This window comes from Thunnus albacares, chromosome 1 (genome assembly GCF_914725855.1).
Source record: "Thunnus albacares chromosome 1, fThuAlb1.1, whole genome shotgun sequence".
Classification (NCBI taxonomy): domain Eukaryota; kingdom Metazoa; phylum Chordata; class Actinopteri; order Scombriformes; family Scombridae; genus Thunnus; species Thunnus albacares.
Window position 1 is genome coordinate 23,578,211 of NC_058106.1, and position 13,419 is coordinate 23,591,629.

The 13,419-nt window shown below is 40.0% G+C and overlaps 1 protein-coding gene across 1 annotated transcript in view; it reads right to left on the minus strand.

The window, feature by feature from the left end:
* The window catches only part of LOC122986421, a gene marked incomplete at its 3' end in the record, with an annotated part of 73,110 nt that overhangs the window by 55,080 nt on the left and 4,611 nt on the right, over positions 1-13,419 (minus strand). The gene's annotated exons all lie outside the window — the stretch shown is intronic.

The window sequence follows — 13,419 nt, forward strand, 5'->3', positions numbered from 1 at the left end:
ATGTTACTGTAGTTCAGTGAAGCCGTACATTGTTACTGCATACTCTAAGAAGCCTATTAAATTGTGTGTACTGTATATGCAAGTATGTATGACGCTAATTTTAAGATGCAGCTAATAAAGCTACCAATATGATATGTGTACTGTAATGTACTGGCAACACATTTTTAAAAAACTATGTATATTTATGCATGTTTTAAGCTAATTACTATAAATCCCAAATATTTTACATTACTGCTGACCACTTTGCAAAGCATATCATATATATTTATTTTTATTTGATTGCTGAAGGCGTTTTGCTACCATTTTTGCAGTCAGACATTTTAGTTGGCAAAATATGTAATCAGGTATTTGAATCTGTAATAAAAACAACAATAAACAAATGTAACTGAGCTCCATCATGAAAAGGATCAACCCTTTCTCCTAGAAATTACATTTGTATGCGACTAATTGGCAACACCAAATACATTTTGCTAGAAACTTCAGTGACAATGAAGTAGTTTTATTTTTTACCAAAATATTGTCTTGCAGTACAATATCCGCTAGTAGTAACTACAGCAATATTAACCTTTTTATGGTGATGTTTAGGCCCTGGCAGAACTTGGTTAAACTTAGGGAAAGATGGGTTTGGTTTAATACAGAGAAAAAGGTCTGCAATGACTAGAAGCTCAACATGTTTATTAACATTTAAGGAAAATCACAATATTTCCCTAAACTTGACCAAAGCACTTAATAAAAAAAACAAAAAAAACATTGCCTGTGAATGTAATCCAGGCAGTGATTACGTTTGGCAATGCAACATGATTGGGCCAACATTTTGGTAGTATACAAAATATAATTTGTAGGAGACGAGGTTGAGAGGATACTGTGGATTTTGTAGGGTTTTTTTTTTTTTTTTTTTACAAGAAACTATTGTATTTTAGTCATTAGAGCTTCTCATTAGTGCTTCATTGCACCACCATACCTGTTTTTAAAATCAGTTCACACATTCAACGTCATTACAACACCAATTTATTAGACAAAATTAAAATTAAGCTTCCTCTGATGGAAAACCAATGAATACCATGGACATACAATACATGAGTAAATTTAATTTTATAAAAATGAAAGACTCTTTCGCAAGATAGTCAGAGAATAAACGCACTAAATCACCATTACAAATTTTCAATGGAAACATAGCATTTAATGATTTTCTTTCTCTCTTTCTTGAAATAAACATTGTCTAACAAACACTGAATAAGTGGATATTATACTTACATGTCCTTTCTACCCACAGCAGAGGAGGCAAGCGTGAAGGAACCTCTACAGTATACTTATTATCCCCTATTAACAAATGTGAAGTATGCTGCGAACCAACTTCAGCAATGACTCAAGTGTCTTTAACTGTTGAAACCACACAATATGATAAACGAACATGAACATTGAACTCAAGTGAATCAAAGCTTTTATCAAGTGAGTCTGGATGGATGATGTAACAGGTTGTAACTTGTTCTGGGGTGTAGAGGACAGAGGAAAAAGAAATACTGAAGGCTACATGAGTCTTATAGAAACACCAACCCATGTACTGAATGCAATCATCCACAACTTAGAAGATGCAACTCCGCTGTTAAAAATAAACAGAAAATCTGGTTGGGCTTCATGTTTTTTTTTTCATTGTTGTTTCTGACAGTATTCATAGATGTAGCTATAATGGTGCTTTTAGCTTGTAGGATGCCTTTTAACATGTAGCTCTTCAACAGGGTTCGATACTGTATTCTAACCATCAGCCAGGTGTGGATGAGTTGCAGTGCAAGTAAAAGCAAAGACAACAAACACTAGCTCATTTCGCCTATCTGTGTTTCTCCTCTGTAGTGTCCTCTTTATCTCTTTCCCTTTCCATCACAATATCTGGCACACACACTTCTGTTCCTTTCACACAAGCATACGCATGCACAGACACAGTTCCCCCATTTGCTATTTTTTGCTATTTATCTCTGCCTCTGTGTGTCTGATTTGTACTCCTATGATCCATGCAGTACAGCACTGTTTTATGATTCTCTGCCCCAGTGCCACAGCAATCTAGGACAACATCACGAGGAGCAGACACTGCAAATGCGGTGGCATATGTAGATAGAGAGACATAAAGAGACAGACAAGAGAGAGAGAGAGAGAGAAGGAGAAAAAAATGGATGAATAGAGAGATTATAGCCTGAGGATTTTCTGATGTTGTTTCAAGAAGATACGGGACAAACTGTAGTCTAATGATGTAGTCTAATGATGTTATCTAAAATAATCTTCATCATATCCATCTGCTTTCTATCAGGGAAATTGATTAAGTATTTTTCTCCACTGAGAGCCAGTACAACTTCTCTTTCTAGGTTGAACCTTTTTCTTAAGGTAAACTTGACCCGACAGGACCATAAAAATCAGGATTTGGTATTTATATCCCCTGCTTATTCAAGTTGGGAATAGCCCATGTGGTCTCTTGATGGTTCCTCTAAATTATTCAAAGCATTTATTTATAAATAAACACCGGCCCTGTACCCAGCTGTCTGGTTCTCTCTCCTGTAACTCTGTAATCTCCAGAAACCAATCAATCCAACAAAGTAAACAACCAGCAAAGCCACCAACCAGGCCCAGAGTTTCTCTTTTTATGTCCTGACTCTGTCTGTCTTTCTCCTTCCTTCCCTTTTCCAACGCTCTTGTACACTTCTTGTACACTTTTTACTCTCTCAGTTCTCTCACTCATTTTAACCAATGTCGGCTACCACACCTACTGTAGATGCATATGTTACATTACATTACATGTTCACACACAAACTTTTTCACGTGAGTGGATGGACATATGTTTCAAGGTGCTGTCACAGGTCAATCACTGGTTGTTGTCACTGTTCACACAAGATTTTGGTCTGCCATATGTATATATGTACATATATATACAAATGCATACAGTATAAAGGGTATTTGTTTGCATTACATTGGCACTTTCACCCAAAGCAGCTTACTTTGATTCATTTTACTGGTAACACATTACAGGTGACACAGTACGTAAACAGTATGTATAGTTGCTATGAGAACTTGACCAAAGTAATACAGTAGTTAGAAACAATGTTGTCCAACTGACAGGTTTTTCAACTGCATAGTATTCAGGTCAGTACATATAAAGGCATCCTTATCAAAATACTTTGTTTGTGATATGTAAAAAAAAATACTGGCCCATATTTCATCATAAAATTATATCGATATCAGCCTATATGGGCTATATTTGCTATGGTTATGTGCACTTTACTTCACTTTGTGCAATTATTTATTATTTATTATTTATTTAGTATTAGAGTAATCATATAGTTCCTACAGTGATCACCCTTTCAAACTGAAGCCAAGATCACGATCACCCTGACCACGAAGCCAAGCAAGTCAGATAACACATGTTCATTCACATGTTGATTTAGACCAACCTCTAACATGGGTTGATCCTGTGTCAGTGTGTCTGTCTGAGAGGGGCAAAAACATCTTGGGCTTAGCATAGCATGACTGTAGAACTATTGGATATTTAGGGGCTTAGATGGCCTAGTCTTAGTCTTTTTTCTATAGTTTAAAACTGTAGATGCAAGCAGATATATTAACTCAGCTGTTTGTTCAACCCTTCTTTTCTTACTCTTCAAATCACCTCCGCTTTAACTACTCTCCTCCCCTCTCTCCAAAAATTTCAGTGGAGTGCCATCGTTGCTCTCTTGGCCACTTTCCATCACTATAATTTAAGCATTTTAAATGTATGATGGTTTTGGACACACAGGGAAAATAAAAACAATCCATTAAAAGCAGAGGGAGGGAAATTGAAGGAGAAAGGCAGAGAAATGACGCTGGAGCAGGAGAACATCAGCTTGACATTGATACAAAAATTGATGCGTACGTTGTCACACATCATTGCAAACACAGACGCACACATATGCATGAGCAAACACCCTCATTTACAAAAGGATGGGACCCTCCATTATGTTAACCTGTAAACAAATACACACACACTCATATTTCTCCATCTCATTCCCCTGGGGAGAGGACACTGTATAGATAGCTGATCACAAGAATATGGCAATTACAATCATCAGTGTGCAGGTGGTGGGTGTTTCGTTGTAATGGAAAACATGGGTGACTTATATTGAGAGGTTAGAATGGCTGTGTCGAGCCCTACCAGGCTTTTAAAAACACTTTATGTTCTATATTTACATTTATACCTTAAATTGTTTATATAACCTTTTTGTTGCTTCTGTCTCTCCCACAAACACAAATCCACTGAATCCACTGTAAGATAGACAACACACAGCACTGGCCACACAAACAAGACAATAAGAGCCATCCTCCAAGAGTGAGCAGACTACTGATGAGTGAAAGGAGGAGAGAATACATTTTTTGTTGTCAATAGTAACCCAGGGAATACATGGATATTGCTAAAATAAATCATATATCAAAGAGGGAAAGAGTAATGTGTCTGGCAATGGGGAAGGAAATGTACAAAGAAACTGAGGAGACAGATGGGAAAAGTCAAAACATTGAGAAATGTGCATTTTAATGTGACTTGCTCAGAATTTTCTTAAAATAATTCACTGCCTCCGCAACAGCCTGTCCATTCTGTTCCTCAGGAGTCACCTCCATGCCCTCGGTGCCTCAGGAGAAGAAAGCTGGTGCACATCTTCAGCTGCTGCTCAGCGGCCCTGAGACGGACACAGCGGCTTGCACAGTGAACAGGCGCTTAAGACAGCAGATGTCATCCTCGAGGGCTTCGTCCAAGGCAAGCACCTCATCCAGCAACAAAGACTGCAGCCTTTACCACTGGGAGAGAACCGAAAGCCGAGATTTCCAGGCCTCAGAGCAGAGTGAAACTGGCAGCTGAAGGCTGACATGGGGAAGTGGCTCAAATTCTCAAACACTAAGGGGTGTGAGTGCCACTTCAACTGTTTCATGGTAGAGTGGGGCAAAGAAGACAAAGAGAGGGAAGAGGCAAAAATATTAGCCTCAGTAGAAGCTGAACTGATTGAGTCATTTATCAAGTAACAGGACAAACAGTCTACAGACAGCTGTTTAGGCACAGCAGTGCTTTGAGCCATGCTAACTTTAGCATGCTTATGTGCACGTAGTGACAATGCTAACATGCTGTTGTTTAGTCAATATAATGTTTACCATGTTCACCAATTTAGTAATTTTAGGATGCTAACATTGGCCAATTAGCACTAAACACAAGCTGAGGCTAGTTTTGCAGTTATTTGGACATAAACGTCAAACGTCAGGGAATCACCAAAGTTAGCAAACTATTGGGAGTGATTTAGGTAATGATGTGACTTGCCCAAACTCTCAATAACCTCAGACTGCACAGCTAATCGAGCAGGTTTCTGCAAGCACACAATCCATAACTCGCCACAGATTTTACAGACACCGATTCTGGTGGTTAATGTAAGACAAATTTTGTAAGACTTTGTTTCCATAACAGCTTCCTTGTCTGTTATGGTTCTGTCCCAGAGTGTCCCTCCACTGTCCACCAGATGCCCTCAGGCTTTTCTGTCTAAGGCTAGACTGAGTGGGAAGTAGGACAGATAAGAGAGGTTGCAGATTATATTTAAGGACCACTTGAGATACTGTTGCTTTCTACATTTACTCTCGTTGGAACTAAGTGCTAAAGTGAACTGAAACACTAGTTATGTTGTTCAGAGCTGCAGTTGTCTTTTAGTTTGATTTATGTTGTTACATGCAGCCTTAATATGCAAGCCACTCTGCTTGACAGACTGATTTATTCATGTTTTTGTCAACAGCAATATATGCTGAAGTTTATTTTGCTGCATGCTCGTTGTGACTTGTGCACTTATTTAAGTTGTGTTTATGTGAGTTCTGGGACGATTTGTGCATGGTTATATTGGGTTTTCTGGGTTTTTGGTTTTCTGTTTGCTCTGTGTTTCCCCTCTATGTTCCTGTCCTCCACACCTGCCCTGCATCAGTCTTGTTAGCCCTGCCCTGCTCCCAATGTCTTCCCCAGTCAATCAGTTCCCAGCTTGTGTCTGAATAACTGGCCAAAGATTGGCTCAAGGGAGTCAGTTAAACTGAGACAATTCAGTGATTTTCTGACAGCCTGCAGCAATACCATGCCATACATCAAAGGGCCTCAGGTGTTAAATGACTGTGAAGAGAATCAAAAGATGTTCCAAAAACTCCCTGATTGGGTGACCTCTCGCTGGAATCTTCATGTCACAAAGCATTTGCCACAAACTGAGAAATACCCTAATTTCAAGGAGTTTGCTGATTTTATGGCACAAGAAGCAGAAATTGCATGCAATTCTGTGGCATCCCACCATGCCTTGAAGCCTACTGAAGAAAAGCCATCTAGAGATATAAAGCGCCCAAAGGCTAATGTATTCATCACAAATGTGAAAGCGCCAGATAAATCAAGTACAGTGATGAAAATATACAGTGCCGCAGAGAACAGCTCAAATGATTCCAAACAGATCCAAGAAAGTAAACACCTCATTTTCACTCTCACACCCAGTCAAATGCATGTGCTGTGGAGAAAGTTACTCCATCCACAGTTGCCAGAAGTTCTCCAATAAACCTGTGGAGAGAAGATTCATGTTTGACCTGAATTACCTGTGCTTTGGCTGTCTTAGGAGAGGACACAATTCAAACGAATGCAAGAATAAAGCTACTTGTGGTATATGTAAGAAACATCATCCAACACTACTTTATGAAGACCGTCCTTCTGCTGCTGCAGACACATCTTCTTCTCATGCTATCCAAGCGGAAGAAAACACACTTTCCCTTTCTCGCTGCATAGACAGAAGCTATGGTGGAAGCACAGCCATGATAGTACGCGAATAGATTTCTTCAAACACCACCCCTGAAACAGAGAGCTTAGTTTATGCCCTTCTGGATACATAGAGTAGCAACACTTTTGTAGACCAAGAGGTATGTCAGAAGATGGGAGCAGGTTTAGAGCCAGTCAAGTTAAAGCTTACCACTATGATGGGAAAAGATTCTATTGTTCAGAGTGAAGGCGTCAGTGGGCTTTGACTTAGAGAGTTTTCCTCACAAAGCTTTATCAACTTAACACCTGCCTTTACCAGAGATTTCATCCCACTTGAATGTTCCTACATTCCTACCGCTGAAACTGCCAAAAGGTGGAAACATCTGAACGGAATACCACAGGAAATACCAGAGCTAGTTAATTGTGAGGTCAGACTCCTGATAAACTACGATTGCTCCATTGAATTGGCACCACGAAAAGTCATCACAGGAGGTGATGATGAGCCATATGCCATCAAGACTGACCTGGGTTTCAACATCGTCCTCAGCTCACCATGGGTCATAAAGTCAACAAAGGTGAAAGGACTCTTAGAGGAGAGCAGAGGTGGAGAGGGGCTATGCAGCAGGCTGGAGAAGGAAAGGGAGGGACTTGAGAAAAAACTGAAAGATGCCAGCAGTGAGATCTATCAGTTGAAGTCATTAATCCATCAACAAGAAAAGAAAGAAAAGGTCAGCCCTGAACCTGCACCCTTGTGCTCTCTTCTGGAGGAGGAACTGCGTCAGACTCGGAGTCGACTGGCTCAGATACAGGAGGATGCAGAGAGGCAGCAGGGCAGACAGCAGAGAGAGATAGCGTCTCTGAGAGCTGACAAACATCAGCTGGAGGAGAAAGTCCTGGAACAGAGCCGACTGAACAAGGAGAGAAGCGTTCTAGCGGCACACCGAAGGCTGCATCAGGGCAGAGTGTGAGGATCGTCTTAGAGCAGAGTTCAGAGTGGAGATGAATGCCGCTGTTGCTGAGAGCGAGCAGAGAGGGCAGAACCAAGAGCAGGAGCTGCAGATCCCGATAACTGAGCTACAGAGTCAACTGGACGAGCTGCAGGTGGAGAACGATTGTCACTGCAACCTCAAAATTGACAGGTTGAGGAAGGAGGTTCAAGAGACCAAGGCGATAAACAAAAAACTGAGGGAGCTGCTGCAGGAGCCCCAAAGCCAGTGTTTAGCTGAGGAGAGACAGCCACACCGTGGAGCTGCAGATGTTAGAGAAACAGGCGAAAAAAGATCTGCTGTCTGAGAGGAAAAGACTACAGACAATGCACCACTTGGACCTAGATAAGCAGTGTGCAGTGTTGACCCAGCAATACACTGAGTGGAGCAGACAGATGACCCAGCGATACATGCAGCAGATAGAGGATCCGCAGGCACAACTACAGGCACACACACAGATGAGGGCTCCGCAACAGGACCTGAAGCAGCAGAACCAGTATCAGGTGTTTGAGCTACAGCTGGAGGAGAGTCGCTGTGCCAGGCTGGAGCTGCAGTGAGAGAATGCAACATTGAAGAAACAATTAAAGAGAAAGTCAATACAAGAAAACCCCGAAGCTTGAAGAGGAGGCACAATGTCTGAAAGAGGAGGAGATTCCCCACAATGAGTGGAGACTTGGAAGAGTATTCGATGTTTGTAAATATGAAGATGGACTGGTGCGAAAAGCCACAATACAAATAGAAAATAGAAAGCTAGGGAAAGAGGGTCAATGACTCATTAATCCATCCATTCGTGAATGTCCTATTCATAAATTAGTTGTACTTATAGAAAACAACTAAAATGTGGTCTAATAGAACTAGTCTCTAAACACTTGCCTATGTCAAGAGTTTACAGTATCAGTCTTGACCTAAGAGGTTTTTACGGATACCAACTATTTGGTTCTGGAAATTACTAGATTTATTCAAATGTTTGCATAAGGGTTATCATAAATCATAGTAATTTGGTGGGAGTGTAAATGTCTCAGAGACCTGTTTCATTTAGATGTTTACTTCATATGTCTCTGTCATAAATTAATGATTATTTGAGTTCATGCAGTCATTAAAAATGATTAAATGCTTATCAATCATTTATTCTACTCCCTACCTAAAAGTACACATTTTTAAAGCAAACGCCTGTTGAGTCACAGAGCACAGTGAGTGAAAGTTAGCAGGAAAAGTTCAACATGAACATTCATTGGGTGGCTGATAGCAGTGTGGTCAGTCTCTGTCCATCAAGGTGGGCAGCAGCAACTATACACTCCAGCTCTCTCTGCAGGGTCCACATCTCCTGAGTATGATACACATTGGTGCTACATTTAATAGTCCCTGAGAGCTTCTTTGCATTAGCTTATTTAATTGTCTCTCTACTACTACCTGTAATGAATAATTTACCAGTCAAATATAACTGTTTTTGCTGGGGACTGGGATCCACAACTGGATTACATAAAAATGCAATATATCACTCAGGCAACAGTGTTTGTTAGCATTTCAAAAGCATTATCATATAATCTCAGACTGATACAATAAATACAAACTGGAGGGTGGATGGAGTGTGTTAGACGATGACGCTGAGGGTCGGTTCAGTAACAGAGAACTGAAAAAGAGAGGAAACAGAATAAAAGAGGAGAGAGGAAATGAAGGGTTGGGGGACTGACAGTGACAGCTACAGTATGCAACCTCTTGAAATCATTGACGCTCCCTCATCAAGACTATTATAAGTCCAAGACTGTCTTTGTATGTGTCTGTGCATGTACATGCACATGTACATGTAAATGTATATGTAAATGTACATGTACATGTACATGTACATGTACATGCTGACAGTATTCTCTGTCATCCCTGTATTGGCAGGAAGATCCTGTCACTCTGTCTCACCATCTGTTCCTGGCTAGACTGCTGATATCTGTTCTTATAATATCCTGCTCGCCTCTCTCCGTCTAGGTTGGGTGCACACATCTTGTATCTGGACTTTCTCCTATTCTTTGTCATCCATCCATCCATCCATCCACCCATCACTCCAGCCAGCCACACATCCAGCCAGCCATCAATCCTCCACTTAAACAATTAATTTTTCTGTCCTGTTCAATAATATGGGGAGAGCCAAGTTGCACTCTTACTCTCGATGCGACACTGCTCCCTCTCTCCAGCCTCCATTCTGGGCAGGAGAACAAACCACAAATAGCCCTCTGCCTTACTCATCCTGAGAGCCTTTCAGAGTCACACAAGGCCACTGTGGGCTGTGATGGGACTCTCAAAAAATATCTGTCTATCCTACCTACCTAGCAAAATAAAGTAACTACCACTTTAAGTTTGTTGTTGTGGGAAGTAGCAGGTTTTGTTACCTCAGTAGTTTAGAGATCAACAATAAATGCTAATCAGATGGCTTGTAAGAACAATGCCATTATCCATGAAGTCTCAGTATTCATTCAGCTGTTGGAAAAGCATGACGGGTGCCAGGGTGCCACAGGGTAAAAACACCTGGGTCATCATCTCAAAAGAACTGGGTTCAGCTCCAAGCTGCAGTGGCTCGCCAGCAAACACTTGACAAGTGTACGCAAGTCATGTTTTTGCAAACCTATCACCAGACAAGAATGTTGAAGTTGGTGGATTATGAGAAACCACAGATTAAGTTCAATAACAACTTTCTTTTACATTCAATGCAAAGTTCTTTTTTTACATTATCTTGGCATGTGCAACTACCATATGGTTAAGGATAGGGGCAGATCTTGTATGGCGAATAAACTATGGTGAACGTATGATTTGAGTTAGGCAACAAAAACACTACAGATTGTGGTTACAGTTAATAAAAAGGCAAACATCAGGATGTGAATTTGACACTCTTTCATGAAAGTAAGTTGCCCATCCACCAGCCCAACCTGCACACCCTTGCTAACTGCCTCATTTCTTAAAGGGCACACTACTTCCTGCATTGACACTGAACGTTGGCTTTGGGTGTAAATCGTGAGGTGCTGAATCATCCAGTATGTACCCTGTGATACCGGGCTTCTTCTTTGTCACAGTACAAATGTCTGATACTAGTTGGTTAGAGCACCTCTGCTGAGGAGAGGTGGGATCTTGAGGTGATAACATGAACCTCTGTATGCATTACATCGTCTCTGTAAAGCTCATGGCTTACAGGTGAAAAGAAGTGACAGGCAACACACGACACAAGGCCAAAAAAAGGGAGCTAGGAGAGACAAGGAGTGCAGGAGGAACTAGCCACTCCAAATTGAACCAACTAGGGGTGCAAATTAGCTGTTGAGCTAAATAAAAATTGCCATAAAATTAAGAATCATATGAACAGTATCTTAGGGCATTTTGACAATACATTGATGTCTGTTACTTAGATCAGACAGAAATAAGGTGCGTGTATGTGATGATTCAACACTCTATTTTACACAATGCATCAACAAATTCGTCATGTATGTTAATTCTATGTACCAACTTAGCCATCTTTTGTCTTATCTTTTCATACTGAGGCATTTACATGTTCTGACTGCAAGAAATTCTATTTAGATGAATACATTATTTTAAAAGATACCTAAATCTAGTGTTATTGTTGTCAGCATTATACCAAACAGAAAAGGTTGTAGAGCATTTTTCTCCAAATCCATAAACATAAATCAGTATCAAAAAAGGCACATGCAGCTTCTTGGTTTCTCCCTTTCTTTCCTCTGTCTCCCCTTTACTGTCTCTGTGTACAGTGTCTGGAGACCAGCCTTGCTTCAATGAGTTCACTGATTAAAAGGCATAGTGTATGTCTCTTTCTCTCTTTTGCTTCCTCTTCAAAGGTACTCACTTCTGGGAGGCATAACATAGATATTCTCTCAAAATCTAGACTGCCTCTCTCTCTCTCTTCCTCTCTGCCTCTGTCTCCAATTATCTATTTCTGTCTTTCTCCACCAGCCCCCTATATCTGCCTGTAACATTTTCAACCCACACTGCTGGTACAGTGGTAGGCTACCTTCTTGATGCAACCTCATCCAGATTCCAAAATCTTCTCCGCCATCTCCGGCCCTCTGCTTTCCTTGCGCGTTACTACTTATCAATAATTGCGAGGCACAAAGCAAAACCCAGACAAGATGGCAAACATGGTCAAGTGAGAGGAGAGAGAAGAAACGCAACCACAGAGAACAATTAGGATGCTGTCTTTAGCATGGGCATGCTGCTGTAACAGAGTTATGTAAGAGCACAGGCATGTCTGACCACAAACCAAATCTAATATACTCACAAACATGATTCATAAATGTACACATACACTAACTCTTGCATTGTATTTGTCTTCCCAAACAGGTTTAGTATAGGGATGTAAACCAATACCAATACATTATTCAAATATGAGCAGATACAAATAGCATCCAAATTTTTGCAGTTTTAGTAATTTCCTCCACTTGACATTAGACAAAACTGATGAGCTGAAGATAGGGGCCATCTCAAAAGTGCATGCAAAATGGCCATGAAAGCCTTAGCCTTCTCATTTTTCAGAGACAATTCAAAAGGTCCAGATTTTCATCCTCACATCACATGCACAAAAAATTATGCAATATGACCCAATGAGCTATTATTTATCAGTCACTTTCTCATTTAGTTTTAATCACAGAAAATTTGGACAAACCTAAACATTAATTTTGGAATCCTCTGATTACATACACAACCTCCACACAAATCATGTTTGATTAACTCAGGTACTTGGTTGAAATATCTTATTTTGTAAATATTGTTGGCAGCTAAACTTATACCAATACATTTAAGAAGAGACTGTCCTCCCAAGAAGAACAACATACCAGGACAAAATGTCAGCTCAAAAATGACCTAAAGTAATGTTTAAGTGACAGATGACATTTTGCGGCCATAATGACCCGTTTCCAACCACAAGTCGGGACAGTTTTTAAAAAAAACGTAACTACAATCGTCTCCTAACCTTAACTCCATTGTTATTATTGTAGCCATGATGACAAAGGTCACCTAACTTTAAGGAGGTAGTAACCACATGTTTCTCTAGCCGTAACAAAGTGATCATTTTAACCCAAACCATGACCTTTCCCTAAACCTAACCAAATGTTTTTTGTGCCTAAAACTAATCAGACCTTAACCACAGTGTTGTCACATCATTATTTTTTAACAGTAATTTGTAACAGTTTTGGAAAGCAAATTATATTGTCCTGTTGATATATGGAAAGCACTCTTATGTGTTGTTCTGGAGTGCACATGGTCAAACAACGTATTTGGTCATTTAATTTGGACAACTTGTTGTATAAGAAGTATAAATAGCAGTAGAAATGTTTAATACAGAAAATTAAAAAAAATTTAGGTGACGTCTCACAAATTTTAGTGTGGTATAAATACAGATATTTTATGACAAACAGATACAGATAGTGCCTTTGCATTACACCTCTCATATATATATATAAAAAAAACAAGCAAAAGCAAAAGAGTCATCTCACATCTTGATCATTTGTTTTTTATTTAGAGCTAATGGTCTGACAAATGTGCTGATGAGTTTCAGCGTGAAGCCTTCATCAGAGAGGAAAAAAGCCTTGTTTTTGTTGATTCCTTCATTTCAAATTGTACACCATGAGGGTAATTGATGTGACAGTTTACTGAAAAATGTATTCCTCCAGACCTGCTCACACT